At 42.3% G+C, this 10,603-nt stretch overlaps 1 long non-coding RNA gene across 1 annotated transcript; it reads right to left on the bottom strand.

The window, feature by feature from the left end:
- Positions 1 to 954: 954 nt before the first annotated feature.
- On the bottom strand, positions 955 to 3,700 carry LOC103093640 (uncharacterized). Its single transcript, XR_466812.3, has 3 exons — positions 3,170 to 3,700; positions 2,456 to 2,545; positions 955 to 1,149 (listed from the first exon to the last, which is right to left on the bottom strand). It is a non-coding gene; the product is annotated as an uncharacterized LOC103093640 (long non-coding RNA).
- Positions 3,701 to 10,603: the final 6,903 nt, after the last annotated feature.

The following is a 10,603-nucleotide window of genomic DNA, read 5'->3' as shown; positions in this document are numbered from 1 at the left end:
GGCAGCAAGGTGGTACAGTAAATTGAGAGCCAAGCCTAAAATTCAGAGGTCCTGGGTTCAAATCTGACCTCAGATACTTCCTAGCTAGGTGGCCCTGGGGAAGTCACTTAACCCCATTACCTAGCCTTTGCCCTTTTGTCTTATTACTAAGACAAAAATCAAAGTGTTTGACGGTTTTTTTTAAGGACACATTGTGGGGCACCTAACTTACTTTGTGTCCTAGGCCTCAGATATTTCCTGGCTGCTTGACCCTGGGCAAGTCATTTAACCCCCATTATCTATCCCTTAGCACTCCTTTGTCTTGGAACCAAATAGGCAGTATCGATTCTAAGATGGAAGGTAAGGGTTTAAAAAGAAAAAAAGAAAGTACACATTGTATCTGATGTCAAAGGATCTGGGCATGTTTCCCACATGGGTTACTTACTAATCAATCAGCCAGTCAAATATATTTATTAAGCATTTGCTATGTGCCAGGTCCTAGATTAAATGTTGGAGATAAAAAGAAAGGTAAAAAGATAGTTCTTCTTTTCAATGATCTCATAGTCTAATGGGGCAGACAGCATCAAAAACAGCTACATACAAATGAGATACTAACTATAACCATATGACCTTGGTCAAGTAATTTACCTCAGTTTCCTTATCTGTCAAATGGAGAATAATAATAGCACTTACCTCTGAGGGTTGTTATAAAGATGATACAAGATAGTCCTTATAATGCATTTTAGTGGGGGCAGCTGGGTTGGCTCAGTGGATTGAGAGCCAGGCTTGGAGATGGGAGGTCCTAGGTTCAAATCTGGCCTCAGACACTTCCCAGCTGTGTGACCCTGGGCAAGTCAGGTAACCCCCATTGCCTAGCCCTTACCACTCTTCTGCCTTAGAACCAATATACAGTATTGACTCTGAGATGGAAGGTAAGGGTTTTAATAATAATGCACTTTAGTGCCTGGAATACTGTAGGCTATATAAATACTATTTATTTATCTATTTTTTATTATTAACCCACAAAAAGAAGAGGGTATTCCAGGCACTGGGGAAGGCTGGTGAAAATTCATGGAGTCCAGTCGGAGATAGCATCTTGCTCAAGGAACAAGCAAAGAGGTCAGTGTCAGTGGATCTCAGCATACACGGGAGTGATGAAGTAAAAGAAGTCTGAAAAGGTAGGAGAGGCACGAGTTATAAAGGGTTTTTGATCCCAAATAGAGGATTTCCTATTTGATCCTGAAGGTAAAAAGGAGTCACTGGCGTTTATTGAATGATGCTGTCAAACCTGCTAACTGTATCCTCTTAGGAAACTCATAATTCATTTTCTCATAAAATGAGGGGGATAACCTAGAAGACCTTTAGAACCCTGGAGAAAGGTGCTATTATAGTCCTCATTTTTACAGATGAAGCTGAAGATCCACTGAGCCACTTAGATGCCTTAAATATATATGATGGTATATGTACATTCATGTATATAAATGTTTTTATATAATATATATGTTTATTTGTGTGCATGGTGTTCCCCCCCCCCCGTTAGAATAAGGGCAGCAACCATTGTGTTGGGGCAGGGGTTGTACCCTCATTACCTAGTATAGTGGTGCTATTCAGTTACTTCAATCCTGTCCAACTCTTTGTGACCCCATTTGGGGTTTTCTTGGCAGAAATACTGGAGCGGTTTGCCATTTCCTTCTTTGGCTCATTTTGCAGATGAGGAAACCAAGGCAAACAGGGTTAAGCGACTTGCCCAGGGACACACAGCTAGTAAGTGTCTGAGGCTGGATTTGAACTTGGGGGTCTTCCTGACTCTAGGCTCAGCACTTTATCTACTGGGCCACCTAGCTGCCCTAGTACTTTGCATCTCAATAAATGCTTGGATGGTCCAAGCCTCCTTGGAAAACGATTTATAGTCAAAGCATCTAATTCAAATAGTGATTCGGTGATACTAACTTACAAACTTGCTCTTCTACTAACTATATTTGATAAATCTGTTACTGACCTTCTTTTGAACCCTTGTTTCCTCCTCTACAAAATTAAGGAGCTTAGATGATCTCTAAACCCCCTTCTGGCATCAAATCCCAATCTCCCTTGACCTGAATTCCTGTCCCCATGGGGACTGAGAACTGCATCCATTATTAGACTGTAAGCTTCTTGAGGTCAAGGACTGTCTTTTCCCTTCCCTTGTACCATGGCATTTAGCACAATGGCTCACACAGAGTAGGCAATTAATAAATGCTGATTGACTTCTACATCCAAATGTCCTGAGATTTGAGAAAGGGGATGTGGCATCAGTGACCCAACCAGATAGTCTGGAGCAAAACTCACATTGTCATTTCTTTAAAGAGGGAAGGCAAATTTAGACCTCCTGGACTCATTCCCTTCTGGCTAAAACTCTTATGTAGGGGTGGGGGTGGGGGGCTTGCTGTAGTTCTGGGATCCTTCTTTCAGGCATTTGTTCTATCACCAGCAGGTTCACCTGGTTTTTGAGCATTGTGTTCTTCATCAGGTGAAAATGTCCACTTTGAGATAGCTCGACTGGAAAAGAATCCCAGGTATGGGTAATAGCCTGAGCAAAACCAAAGAAATGTAAAAGGGCATGATGGTGCAACCTATGAGGGCAAAGAGTCCTGAGCTGGGGGAATCCTGGTTCTCCCACTGTCACACCCACTCACTACAGGATCATAGCCAAGTCACTCAGCCTCTTGGGGCCTCAGTTTGAGTGGGATTCCATTATTAGGAGGTCCTTAACCTCCTAATTTGTGTCACGGGCCACTAGCAGATGGGAGGAAACCTCTGGACTCCTCAGAATCATACATTTAAATGCATAAATCGGATACATAGAATAACAAAGGAAACCAATTAAATTGAATAGAGGTAAATTTTTTTCCCATCCAAATTCCCCGAAATCTATCAGCATCCGTTGGGAATGGCCCCCGGATTTCTAAGATGCTTCTTGGCTCCCTGCCATTCTATATCCTAATGGCACTTTTCGACTCTAAAATAAGTTGGGAGATAGGAGGGGGGAAAGAAGAGGCAGGAGCCTTTGGAAATTCTGCCTGGTTACTAGTTTGCTCCAAGCCCCCTCACCTGCAACGCCCTTCCCCATCTCGCCCATCCCCAAGCAATATAATGCCGTTTCCAGCCACCATTTCACTGGAAAGGAAGCATTCTTTAGAAGGATTCCCCTAACCTAGAGAGGGTTGCTGGGAAATGACTCTACGAGAAAAATGCTCTCCATCCCCCTCCTGCTTTGGTTCTTTGCTGCAGTCCCAGGCGTTGGTCCCTGGAATCCCGACTCGTGAAGCCCGAGCCAGCACTGGTTCTTTCAGATGTGGGCGTTGGGGTTTCTGCGTCGGCGCACTAGGCCGGGAGTGGGGAGGGGGCTGCAGAGGAGGGATTGTGGGGATGCCCTTGGTTTTCCTGGAAAGACGTGGATGGCTGTTGAGTTTCTGTGATACACCCCCCAGACAGAGAGGCCCTCCCCCCTCTCTGTCCTCGGAGGAAACGTTAACCACACGACGCAAGGATGCAAGGACTGCCCAGGCTGACAGATGGGCTCACTGCCGCAGCCAAACAGCTCTTGCCTCATCGATTTTGGGAGCCCTTCCCAGCTCCCAGGGAGCTCGGTTACACAGCAAAGCCTGAGGATGGCCTCAAGCTGCCGTTCTCCGCCACACCCCACTCTGCATCCACTGCTCCTAGCTTAGTCTCTCTCTCTCCTCAAGTGTAAAATATGAAAGGTTAGACCAGATGATTTCTAAGGTCTTTCCTTTTTAAGGTCCTCTGCTCTGACATTCCGAGCTCTGACATTCTATGGTCTCAGGTCTCCTCCAGGTTTAACATTCCTTGTTCCATACCATCTGAGTGCACTGTCACTGTCAGCTTCGATCTAAAGCAAAACAGGCTCATTTTAGAGTGCCTAGCTAGGAAGCATTCCATTTGTTTAGTTTTGCAAGCAAGGTGAGATTATGACAGTTATGTCTGTCAGCATGCAGGGGTGTCACTCACTTCCCTGAGTGACAGGCAGGCATGAATTACTCCAATATGTCCTGGGATTCATGCTTTAGGCTCTATCATCCTCAGCAAGATTGGTTTTTCCAATTGCATGGATTTCAGCTCTGCAGAGGTCTTTTATCCTGCAGCATATGCTTTTGCTGCTGGATATTGGAGAGGAGAGAGAGAGAGAGAGAGAGAGAGAGAGAGAGAGAGAGAGAGAGAGAGAGAGAGAGAGAGAGAGACAGAAAGACAGAGAGAGAGACAGAGACAGAGAGAGAGAGGAGAGAGAGAGAGAGAGAGAGAGAGAGAGAGAGAGAGAGAGAGAGAGAGAGAGACAGAAAGACAGAGAGAGAGACAGAGACAGAGAGAGAGAGGAGAGAGAGAGAGAGAGAGAGAGAGAGAGAGAGAGAGAGAGAGAGAGAGAGAGAGAGAGAGAGAGAGAGAGAGAGAGAGAGAGAGAGATTCAGGCCAGAGCACAAAGAAAGAAATGATTAAGGAAAGTTTTCATAGAACCAAAGGTAATAATGTTATTCTCCTTCACTGCAGAAGGAGAAAGGACTTCATTTCCCATGAGACTTTTAGCCATAAGAATAGGTCTGATTAAATTTTCAGGACTAAAAATTCCCACGGGATTGTAAAGGGTGACTGAATGCAAAAGCAGATAGAAACTTTGGAGGAGGGTAACTACATGAGGACCAGAGTCATGGCCACACCCAGTGCAGGAAAGGGGACATGACTAGTAAGTTGTCTGGCTAGTTTCCATGGGAAGGTAGAGAACTGGGAGAGAAAGAGAGAGTTCAAGGAGACTTCCTGCTGTGACTCAGCTGGTAGAAGCTGGCAGATGCTTTGAGGGCAGGAAAGGATCTTCCAACCTTCTGTCCAGCCACACTAAGGCATTTGCCATACCCTTCCCATACCAGAATTTGACTCAAATTGTTTTTCCTATGAATCACTGGGGGATATGACTCTAATCCCTGGAGTGCATGTGCTGAGATTGTTATGCCTATTCCTTTTGTAGTGTAGGCTCTGGGCTCGCTATCCCAACTCCCCACCAGCATTTACAGACCAGGTCCCCAGAGGACAGATGGTTCTGCTTCCCTCAGGATTCTAGGAGTAACCCTGAAGGGTCTGGGGTTTTTGCTAATCCTCTTGCTCATGAGCCCTCATACAGTATGTTCCTCCTCCTATCATCTAACCAATTAATATCTCTCCAATAATAACAGACTAATACCAATTGCCTTTTACAAAGAGATAGTTACAGAAAGATTGGAGTTCAAAACTCCCCAGATAGAGAGATATTCATGGACTCTGTCTCTGGGAAGAATAGACTCATATTTAAAGTGGTTACTATAAAATATAGTATATTTTATCTCCTCTATAAAGGAAAATACATTCTTAAAGAGCTTTTTCCAACATGCATGTATCTCTTGCCATCATACAGGATTCCTTAGTAAATGCAACTGCAGAGGTAACTCTGTTGATACTTTTGCCTATTAAAGTCAAATAAATCACAAAATGAAGATTTATTCTCATCAAAAGTGTTACTGGGGGGGGGGGGGGCAGCTGAGTGGTTCAGTGGATTGAAAGCCAGGCCTAGAGACGGGAAGTCCTGGGTTCAAATTTGGCCTCAGACACTTCTTGGCTGTGTGACCCTGGGTAAGTCACTTAACCCCCATTGCCTAGCCCTTACCACTCTTCTGCCTTAGAGTCAATACACAGTATTGACTCCAAGGTAGAAGGTAAGGGTTTAAAAAGAAAAAAGTGTTAACTGGCTTGGATAAGATCCAAATAAGGGCTTATCCTCCAAATGGTGATTTCCTCCCAGATGTTCCTTTTGGCAGATCATATTGTACTGAATACATAAATAAATATTTTTTAAAAAAGTTAATAGTCAATAACTTTTATCAAATGCCTTCTATGTGCCAGGCACTGTGCTAAAGGTTGGAGACACACAGATGAAAAAGATAGTTCCTGCCTCTAAGGAGCTTACAAAATAACAAAGAAGATAACATACAAAAGAAAACTGAAAGGGGTCAGAGATAGAAGGAAAGTACATAGCAAAGAGACACTGCACAGAAGGAAAAGAAGCATAAAGAGTGCAGAGGGTGGAGAAATAAGGAGCTATCAGACCTGTTCTCTTCCTTAAATGAAAGACTCTAAGGTTTCATCCTCCAAGCAGAGGGTATTGAAGGGTATCAACCAAGCCAATTGAATCTTGAAAGATGATAAAATTTCCCTGAAGAGGAGTTTTCTGGAGACATGGTAAAGTCAAAGAAATGCAAAATGAGTGGCTAGAAAAGTCAAAGACGACACCAAGCTTCCAAACATTAAAGGACCTCCAAGATGAGGTTCACGATTATTCAAAAACATCAGCTAGTCCAAAACCCTTTCTTTTACTAAGGAAACTGTCAAAGGTCCCACAGTAAGATATTGGCACAACTGGGATTTGATCTGGATCTCCCATATCTCTTCCCAGTGATTTTTCCACCACATTGTATCAAGTTTTCTACATAGGCCAACCAGAGACACAAAGACAGCAAAGGAAGTAAAAAACACCTTAGCCCAGGATTGGGAACCCAGAAATTTGGTGATTAGTCCCAGAAAGCCAAATACCTTATTATCCACTGCTAGCCAATTACTCAAATACCTAGGTTTGTCCCCAGTCCTTTGTATTTCTGTCAACTGGTAATAATCTTTCCCCTCAGATCTTTTATGGTATTTTGTTTACACCTCTCTAATTCTCTTAACAAGTGTTACTGTTTATCTGTGTTTATGTATTACTCTTCTATGGAACTATGGGCTCCATAAGGGCAATTTTTTTTATTAAGAAGATATTTTATTTTACAAATTACATGTAATAACAAATTTCTACCTAAGTTTTCTGAAGTTAAATGATTCAAATTGTCTGCCCCTTCTATTCCCTCCCCATTCCCAGAGCTGGCAAGCAATTCAATCTGGGTTATACATGTATTATTATGCAAAACATTTCCATATTAGTCATTTTGCAAGAGAATAATAATATGAAGCCAAAACCCCAAAACAAAAACCCAAATAAACTAAAGTAAACAATCATATGCTTTTATTTGCATTCTGACTTCCTCCCAGTTCTTTGTCATAAGTTCCTCAAAATTGTCCTAGATCATTGAATTACTCAGAGTAGCTAAGTCTATCGCAGCCAATCAATGCATAATATTGCTGTCACTGTGTACAATGTTCTCCTGGTTCTGCTTATTTCACTCTGGATCAGTCCATGAAGGTCTTTCCTGCTTTATCTGAAATCATCCTGTTCATCATTTCTTACAGAACAATAGTATTCCATCACCATCATATGCTACAAGGAAGGTCAGTATCTTAACTAAACTTTGTACCTTTCCTAGCATGGAGAATAATGTTTTCTTCCTACATCCAAGCTGTTGCCAAGGCCCATTGATTTCACCTTTGCAATATCTCTTGAATAAGCCCCCTTCTCTCCTCTGATACTGCCATTACTCTATTATAGGCCCTCCTATTTAGACTATTGCAATAACCTGCTGGTGGCTCTGCCTGCCTCAAGTCTCTCCCCACTCCAACCCATCCTCCATTCAGCTACTAAATCAATTTTCCTAAAACACAGGTTTGACCATGTCACCCACCCTCCCACTCACACTCAATGAACTTCAATGGCTCCCTATGACCTCCAGGATCAAATACAAAATCTTCTGCTGTTCAAAACTTTTCATAATCTACTCCCTTACCAATCTTCTCTACGTTGTACTCTTTACTCTAGTGACACTGATCTTCTCAATGTTCCATCAAAATTTCATTTCTTCACTGGATATTTTCTCTGGCTGTCCCCTATGCCCGGAAGGTTCTCCCTCTTCAACTCTGCTTCTTGGCTTCCCTGAAGTCCAAAATAAAATTCTGTTCCCTACCCCCTCTTTATTGTGCCTTTCTCTTGTTAAATCTTTCATATTTATCCTGCAAATAGCTGTTGGTAGTTTCCTCCATTAGATTGTGAGTGAGGTCAGGGTCTAACTTTTGCTTTTCTTTGTATACCCAGTGCTTATTCCGACACATAATAGGAGCTTAACAAATGTTTACTGACTAACTGTACATGGCAGCTTGCTTCCTAAATGTTTAATGAATTTGAATTTCACAGATGCACAGACCAAGGGCCTCTATCAATAACTATCAACCCCTAAAAAAAAAACCCCATCTACGGGATGCCCAGTAAGTGGTGGACGAGGTTTTATTCAAAGCCCTACAGTGGTAGGGAACCCACTCCCTCCTGAACATGTCCATTACACTTTTGGACAGCTCCTACTTGGAAGAAAAGTCTTAGTCTGAGCCTGTATCTTAGGACCATAGGAACCCAGATATAGAGTTGGAAAAAGCCTTAGAGGCCAACTAAGCCAATCACTTTTACAGATGAAACTGAGGCTGAGAGAGATGAAGACAGCCAACGTTAATCAATGGGTAACTGGTAGAGTAAGGAATTAGAAATCGGATCTTGTGAGATTTTTTCCCACTATACCACATTTGTTTGTTTTTTATAAACCCTTGCCTTCTATCCTACTATCAACTCTAAGACAGAAGGCAAGGGCTAGATAATTGGGGTTAAGTGACTTGCCTAGGGTCACAGAGCTAGGTAATATCTGAGGTCAAATTTGAACCCAGGTCCTCCCAATTCCAGGTGCTCTATTTTCTGTGTTACCCAGCGGTCCTTGTACCATGTTTATTGCTCTTAGCTCTGCATGCCAATACCAAGCAGAACAAGTCTAATCTTTTTTTTTTTCCTGAGAGCCCTTCAAGTACTTGATGATAGCCATCACATACTCTATAGACAGCTAGGTGGCTTAGTGGATAGAGAGCCCAGCCTAGAATCAGGGAGATCTGAATTCAAATCTGGATGTAGACCCTAGCTATGTGACCCTGGACAAGTCATTTAACTTTTTTGCCTCAGTTTCCTCATCTATAAAATGGGCTAGAGGAGGAAATGGTAAAACTATTCCAGTATCTTTGTCAAGAAAACCTCAAATGGGATCACAAAGGGTCGGGCACAACTAAAAACAACTCGACAACAACACTCTAGGACTTTTCTTCTCTTGAACATTTCTAAGTCAAGAAAAGCACCTACTCTGTTCCAGGCACTATCCTAAGTGCCATGTCCTTTAATCCATCCCAGTCTGATCCATTCTCCATCACCTCACTATCCAGTCATTCTTAAATTCCACTTTATATTAATACTATGTATTTGTTCCCAGGCAAAAGAGCAATAAGGGCTAGTAATGGGAGTTAAGTGACTTGCACAAGGTCACACAGCTATGAAGTGTCTGAGGTCACATTCGAACCCAGGACCTCCCATCTCTGAGCCTGGCTCTCAATATACTGAACCACTTAGCTGCCATCTTTCTTAAAGTTTAAAGTATTATCATGGTGTAGTGAACCAGCCTTAGAGTTAGGAAAACCTGAAGGTGGGTCTTGGTTTTGATTCACTGTGTAGTCATTGGCTGACTGCCCCAGGTGACTATCAGACAATAAATAACAGAGAACTGGCATCTCTGCTCTGGGGGAGAGAATTTCCACACAAGGTAGTCTTTTCATGGATGAACTCATTGATCTCAACCAAAAGAAAAATTTTGTTCAGGTGGAGGCTGTGTGACAGTGGAAAGAGTATATTTTGTTATCATAGGCAAGTTTAGTAATTTCCCTGGGCCTGTTTCCTTGTTCCTACCTAGTGTTGAGTTACCTCAAAGAGCTGAGGATAAGTAAGGCTGAAATGGAACTATACTTAAGAGTCAGAATAGTAGCACTCTGAGAGGTAGGTTCCAGTTTCCAAGAAATCACTCTTTTACAGGACTTCAAAGACAAGTCACTTTTCATGAAGAAAATCTGAGCTTTAGGTTCGTCTGTAAAATGGAGATAATCTATAATTCTCTTTCAGAGTTGCTATGAGGAAGATATAGTACAAACTTCAAATCTCTAATTGTGAGTTATTAGAAAACATCAGCAAATTTGACGTATTTCTTCATTCATGGCTTCTTGCTCATGGTCAAAGAATAAGTATTTCATCTTCATTTATTTTAAAGATATTTTTTTTAACTAAACTTGAGAGTTTAACAAGGCAGGCAACTAGCTCCCAATTAGGAAATGGCTTTATTTTTTTTAATTGCAAAGTAGCTGAACACTACAATCTATCACCTTAGAGAGTTTTCTAGGGGCATCTAAGGGTTAAGTGATTTGCTTGTAAGAGGTTGAGAACTTCAGGTCATCCTGACTTTTGATTATGGTTTCATATTATCTAATGATGGTTATGACTAATAATATTGATTAGCCTCAGAGGCTAAAAAAGAAGTGGGATGTAAAACACCACGAGATGAGTCTCTGCCATACATTTTCCCTGTGGGACCATGGACAAGTTACTTCCATTTTGAGCCTCAGTTTCCTCATCTATAAAATGAGGGGGTTGGGCTGTGATGATTTCTGAAGGCTCCTCTTCCTGGCCCAATCTCCTTCCTTCCCATCTCAAGAGCATAAGACAACCACAAACAGGGTCAAGTTTGGGCTAATCCTTCCAGACCTCAACTCTGTGTACCCCCTCACCCCGCCCCCAGGTCCCCTCTCCATAGGATCTCTTCATCTCCATCCC

This window comes from Monodelphis domestica, chromosome 4 (genome assembly GCF_027887165.1).
Source record: "Monodelphis domestica isolate mMonDom1 chromosome 4, mMonDom1.pri, whole genome shotgun sequence".
Classification (NCBI taxonomy): domain Eukaryota; kingdom Metazoa; phylum Chordata; class Mammalia; order Didelphimorphia; family Didelphidae; genus Monodelphis; species Monodelphis domestica.
The sequence above is the reverse complement of the archived record's forward strand: the minus strand, read 5'-3'. Positions and strand labels throughout refer to the sequence as shown.